A 6,220-nucleotide genomic window follows, 5' to 3' on the forward strand; every position below is an offset into this window, starting at 1 on the left:
GGGGAGTGGGGGGACTTGATCAGATGTTAAGGGCTTTATCTACATCTACATTTTCTCTATCCAAATCCAACAAGCTTGGAGGCCAAATGAAACTTGTAATTGAGAAGTGCATTCAACTTTAGCTCAATTATCAATTTGACAAATCAAGGAAAGTGTATTTCTAAAGCACAGAAGACACAATTTTGGCCTATTTTGTATACAAATATCAAAAGAAGCAACTTTATGCTTCTTGTTTCCCCGATGCGAAATGAAGGACACTTGTTTTATTTCTGCGGTGTTTCAACTTTCAAAGTAAAGTATAAGAAGGGGAACTTTGACGTTAAAGAGAGTAAGAGCATTGAAGACCAGTCAAGGGAGCAGACTCAGAATATATTAGGTAGCAGTCAGAGAAACACCTCCTTAGGTATTATGCACTATTTAATCTTTTTTATGGCAACAAAGCTTTCACTTTTTGCTGAGGGAGATATAATTGTTTTAACTTCAGATCTGTTTTGTTTCTTCATTCTTGTGAAAGAGTCACTTTGTTATTAAACTGAAATGTGTCTAGACAAAGGTCAAACATGAAGCTTAGTTCTGATTACCTCAATGCTGTTCTCTTCTGTGCATGTGGGTGCTGAGGACTTTTTGGTTCATATGTGGAACGACTACATCAATCCAAATAGTTTGCTAACAGAAATCACTCATGTTTTCATGTGTATTTAAGTAGACCTGTATTATCCGGGCCCTGTGCGGCTCCTGTATAGACCCCTCACAGCTCAGCCTCTCGGGACGAGCTGGGGTAAGATGGATGAGACCCTGAAAACAAGACAATTTCCTGGTCTAATCCCAGGTGGAGGCGAAGAATGGTGAGACTGGAGGAGATCCAGCAGTGTGTGTGTATTTACTGCTGTCTTTATGTGTGGCCCTGCTTTATAGTCTTCTAGTTTGCATACAGTAGTAATAATACAGACCACCCAAGGATGTCAAGTCCCTTATAAAGCAGTGGCTGTATTCCTTCAAATATTAATCAAAAATGTTATGGCTTAAAGGAACAGCTTGTCATTTTGCGAGGGTTAGATGAAGATGAAGATTAATACCACTCTCTCATTAGATTGAAAATAACGTTAATTGAACGTCCACTGGTTGTATTTTAGTTGTGTCCTCTCAGTGTCAGTTCTAATGACCACTAAAAGTATTTTGCAAGTGTCTTCAAGCAGTCTGTTCTTTTGCAAATACGCTTATAATATTAGCCAGATAGTAAACTTTATGTACATGTTCCGGTCCATTGTATTTTGGGTTTTGACTAGAACATGTTTACATGCTTTAATGTTCAAAAACACATTCTTTTTCTCATACTGTCTGTCTGAACACACCATGTTTCGACCTCTGTGTAAAACGCGCCTGTCTCTTTAAGCCCCCCTCCAGAAAAGCCAAGTCTGTTCTGATTGCTTGCGGTATAAATATGAATATAACTTTGCAGAGGTAGTTCTCAAGCCACAGGTGGAGATACTCTGCATGTTCTAATGAGCCTGCATGTGACATGGGAATGTCACATGCAGGCTCATTAGACTTTTAAGAATGACTTGTTAAATCCTATGTTTTTTCATCAGCCCACAAAATACTGACTGGGTTGTCTTATTTTACAGTTTGTGGGTTGGTAGGCATTCCAGATACCCAAATATATGAGCAAATGCACAAAAAAGTGAGTTTTCATGATAGGCCCCCTTTAAGAGAAAATCATAAAAATTCAACGACATATGTTTTTGGTCTAAAAGTAAATCACAAAGTTTCTCCCATTTTAGTTTGCGCTCAGCAGTTTTGCTGCCTTTTAGGAGAAATTCTAGTGGAACGTTGTACTATTTCCGACTACAAAATGATGCATTTGAATTTAAGATAACAGCATTCCAACAACAGCTAATAGGCACAGCACTAGACAGATAACAGGGCACAACACTAGATGTGGGTCATTACTTTGCAACTTTACAACATTAATGCTGTATCCCATGTGTATTTGTTACTGTTCAGTCTTTCTTTAAACATGGTTTCTTCTTTCCAAAACAATACCCTAACTGTGCCTACACAATGCTACATAAAGTTACTATTGCTGATTTCATGGCGCATTTCCTCTTCTTCCTCACTTTCTATTTCACCTATTACTCCAGCGCTTTAGAGAAACATGCTGCACCTCAGCAGAGACAAGCAGCATTATTTCAGTTTCTCCAGGATTATTGGCCAGAGAGAGATTGAGTTTCCAAGCCACATATTAATTTAATCATGCAGCATTGTTAACAGATGTCACTGTACCGCGCCTGGCCCATTGATCCTTCATCAGCATGTGTTACTGCAATCAATACCCTCATTAGCGAGCTGTCAGGGCCAAAGAAATGCTTAGAGAGAAGGCCTTTTTCATGTTCGATTACACTGCGAGCACTGAGCCGCTGTCCAACTTTGTTGCTGGCTGAGCTTTCATTGAGCTCTGGGAGTGTTTCACTTCACACAAGGGATTTCGGACCGAAACAAGAAACACAGTTTTACATTTGTTGGAGAGTCTGATAAATGAACGATGTTCACGCCCATTCTGCGGCTGATTGTAATGGAGTCTCTGGTGATTCCTCTGGTCATAGTATGTCCCAGACAGATGCATTCACACGCAAATTCTTACATACATGAACTCTCTCCTTGGTGAAGACACAGACTCTAGAAGATTGTGGAACACAGTTACATACAGTAATGCACGTGAAGGACACCTACAACCTCACATTCACAGCATGTTGATGCCACAAAAATTATTTTTTTGCAAAAATACAAAAATATCAGTTTTTATAAAATGTACTTTTTATCTTCAGTTCAATTATTTTTGTCAAGTCAAAGAAGTTGGACTTGTAGCAGGTCAAAAATTGAACTTATCTGACTGATCCGCGCGTCCATAAATCCTTTTATCTTTGTTGAATGTCATATGATGAAATGCCTTTACTTTCTGAGGGTTTCTCCTGTGAATGTTTCTTTGAGTACCTGTAAGTGATTTTGTCTAGAAGAAACTAGGCAGTCTGAGCCACCAAGATCACACATATGAGTGAGCAGGGACAGTACCAGGTAGACACAGAGGAGGGCTTGTGTTTTTTGACCAGGGCAAAAGAGATGTCATTGTTCTTTCTTTCTTTGTATGCTTGTCAAAAATGGTGAACTAAACCTCACAAAAACGCCATGCTTGCGTGGCCAATGAACATTTTTAAGTTTCATTCTATCAGTACCTGTTGATTTTTTAGCTTGTTTTTGTTTAGTCTGAGGACAAATCACCACTACACATAGTCTGATTGGTTGTCTGGAGCAGATGTTAGATTTGGCCTGGTCCTTTCTTGATGTTGAAGGATTCAGTTTTTTTGGATTCTTGTGAATTTGCTCCTAAACTAGAGAGTTTAAACATGTAATAACAGTTGCTGTATGTACATGTGTACATGTGCATGCTCTCTTACCTCTTGACAGACATTATCAGATCTGTGTATCTGCAGCCAGCCCTTTCTCGCCCTCATGAATTTGGATTTCACTATTACTTAATAGCTGCTAATAAACATTTATGCCACTTAACTGGGGTAATACATTATATCCTGACACACGGTTGAGTAACCACCTTGACTTTCTATTCCTCTTCTCTTCCAGCTGTGGAAAACAAAATATTTGGCACACATCCACAGACAACACTGAGGCCCATTATCTTCTGCATGCACGCTAAAAGGCAGCTTTAAAACGAGGGAAGTTCAGCGAGGTCTCTCTTACTGACCAGGTATTAGGTATCAAATGACCGACCAGCATGGTCAAAAAATATGGAAAGTGTGTTACTAATGAAACAGGGATACTTCTGCGGTTTGTGAGTCTGCAGGCACGATCACTGCCAAATGTTTGCACAGACTTTGCAGCTATTGCATTGATTAAATATCAATCTTGATCCTTTGTAAACATGTAGACATTATTACAGGTCATTATTACAGGTCGAAAAGAAAGACATATCTCTGGGGGTCCCGAAGTTCCAGATGATATAAAAATTATGATAGATTGTAATGATATGATGATGGATTATATGGTAATGTAATACACCTGAAGAGGTCCAGAGGATTTAGTAGAGACAGTAACATATGCATGTGTTCTGCTTGTGCCAGTGCACATGTATAAACAAGCGTGCCTGCACAGATACACACAAAGAGATGCACATACAAATAGCTCATCCAGCACTCACACATGTCTTAGGGAAACAAATGATTCCCCCTATACTCCCCTTTCACACACACACACACACACACACACACACACACACACAACACACACACACACACACACAACACACACATTCACACGCACTTCTCTGTGTGCTATCAGTCCTGTGTGTGTCTCCAGAGGGAAACTGTATCAGACAACAGGGTTCAAGTGACCTGGGGAGTCAGCCTTCCTTAATCCTACTGTCAGCCCTAATTGGGCAGTAGGGGATTGATCTAGTATGCCCTCTCTCTCTCTCTCTCTCTCTCCCTCTCTCTATCGCTCCATCTCTCTCTCTCGCTGACTCTCTCGCTGACTCCTGACTCCACAGTCTAGAGAAGCTAGGCGGGAGTAAAAGAAAGACAAAGAACAGAGAATTTTTTGTAAATTGGTCTTTTTGTTTTAACTACCCCTTGGCCCTTGGAACCAAGGGGTAGGGGTAGGGGTGAAAACATCCACCTATGAAATGGGACACCACTTGGTTACATCACCATACAGAATTGATCACAAACTTCCAAGATGTCTTCTCTGTCTGTGTCAATTACGTGGGTTTCGACAACAGTGTCACATGCATTTATATATTTATATGTTTTATAGTTATTTTATGTTCACTTTGGTGGTGCAGAGGCAGATGTTATCTGTGTAGTACAGGTCTGTTTGCAATACATATGTGTATACAAACACATGGTGAGTTGTATATCTGTTTCAGTTATCACTGTTTTGAATGTCGTTGATGTTAAGAAAAACATTTTGTTCACAAAAATCTGTCTTTATTCCCAAATATATTAAACATAACAGGCAAAAACATTACATAAAATAATAGTATTACAGAACCATCATCAACTAACTAACAACTAACTTAGTGATCTCTGCTTAATGTGATCTTTCAGTTCACGCTCACGATACATCCAAAGTTACAGTATGTAACACTTGAAATGCAACAATGCATCTGTAACGTATTCTCTCATGGTAAATGAATGATTATTTGTATGAGCAGAACATTCTATACATCTGACTATATGACCTCCCCGGTAACGCTAACTCAGTTATCTAAAGTGGGTAATACAGCACCGTTATGAAAAGAATTTTAAGACAGCAGGTGTGGTAAAAACACTGCTGCTTCTGTTCAAAGTGGCCGCTGAAATCAACACAAACTGAAAGTTACAATCAGCCACTTTAAGCTGATTATTACAAACAACTAATGTGATTGAATACTGAATTTAACAAAACATGACAGAATAAGCAGAGACCACTAGAAAGTTTAGTTAGAACTAAATCTGGGTTTGCAGTGTAAGCAGATGTGTGTACCACGAAAGATAGTCATAATTATTTCATATGTTTCCTTTAAACGATCTATCTGATGGTAAGTAATACCATAAAGCACATGTTATCTGACTCAAAAGTCCATTGCACTTCACCAGTAGAGGGCAATACTGCTAAAACTACAGTGACCAATGTCCAACTCCCTCTCAAACAAACAAATCACATCCATGATCTCTGTTGTTTCAAGAAGGTTGCGTTGCTTTCAGGGAAGACATATATTTTGTAGAACACAGAAGGCAACCATAATAAATAAAGCTGTGATGTGTCTTGTAACAGCAGAGAGAGAGATGGGAGAGGTGGCCCTGGATCATGACACCCATGACCCGTCGTTGCATTCAAGACCAAAGGAATTCATAATTTCAGCTAAGCTCTTCCCCATCTCCTGGACCTCCATTCATCTGCATGCTTTTTACTTTGTAAAGAAAGTAGCTGTGTCTCAGCCTGAATCATTAAAGGCTAAAGGTGAGCAGCTTAAAGACACAGTGTTACATGAAAAAAAAGAAGAAAAATTAATGAAAAAAGTGACCAGCTGGGTGAAACTAACCAGACTTGGCACTGCAAATCGCCAAGAACATCCATCAAAAACAGTTAACTCCATCGCATGTGTTGATACTGCTTTTCTTTCTCCTTTTTCACCATTTGGAAGTTTTTCTTCTGTGGATTTTCTTTT

General features: G+C 39.3%; 1 long non-coding RNA gene across 1 annotated transcript in view; it reads left to right on the forward strand.

The window, feature by feature from the left end:
- Nucleotides 1–2,758, forward strand: part of LOC117946481 — a 17,478-nt gene extending 14,720 nt beyond the window's left edge. The window contains exon 3 of the long non-coding RNA XR_004657040.1: nt 2,747–2,758. This is a non-coding gene — a long non-coding RNA (uncharacterized LOC117946481). The remainder of the gene's footprint in view (nt 1–2,746) is intronic.
- Nucleotides 2,759–6,220: the final 3,462 nt, after the last annotated feature.

The sequence above is a fragment of the Etheostoma cragini genome, chromosome 6 (assembly GCF_013103735.1).
Source record: "Etheostoma cragini isolate CJK2018 chromosome 6, CSU_Ecrag_1.0, whole genome shotgun sequence".
NCBI lineage: Eukaryota > Metazoa > Chordata > Actinopteri > Perciformes > Percidae > Etheostoma > Etheostoma cragini.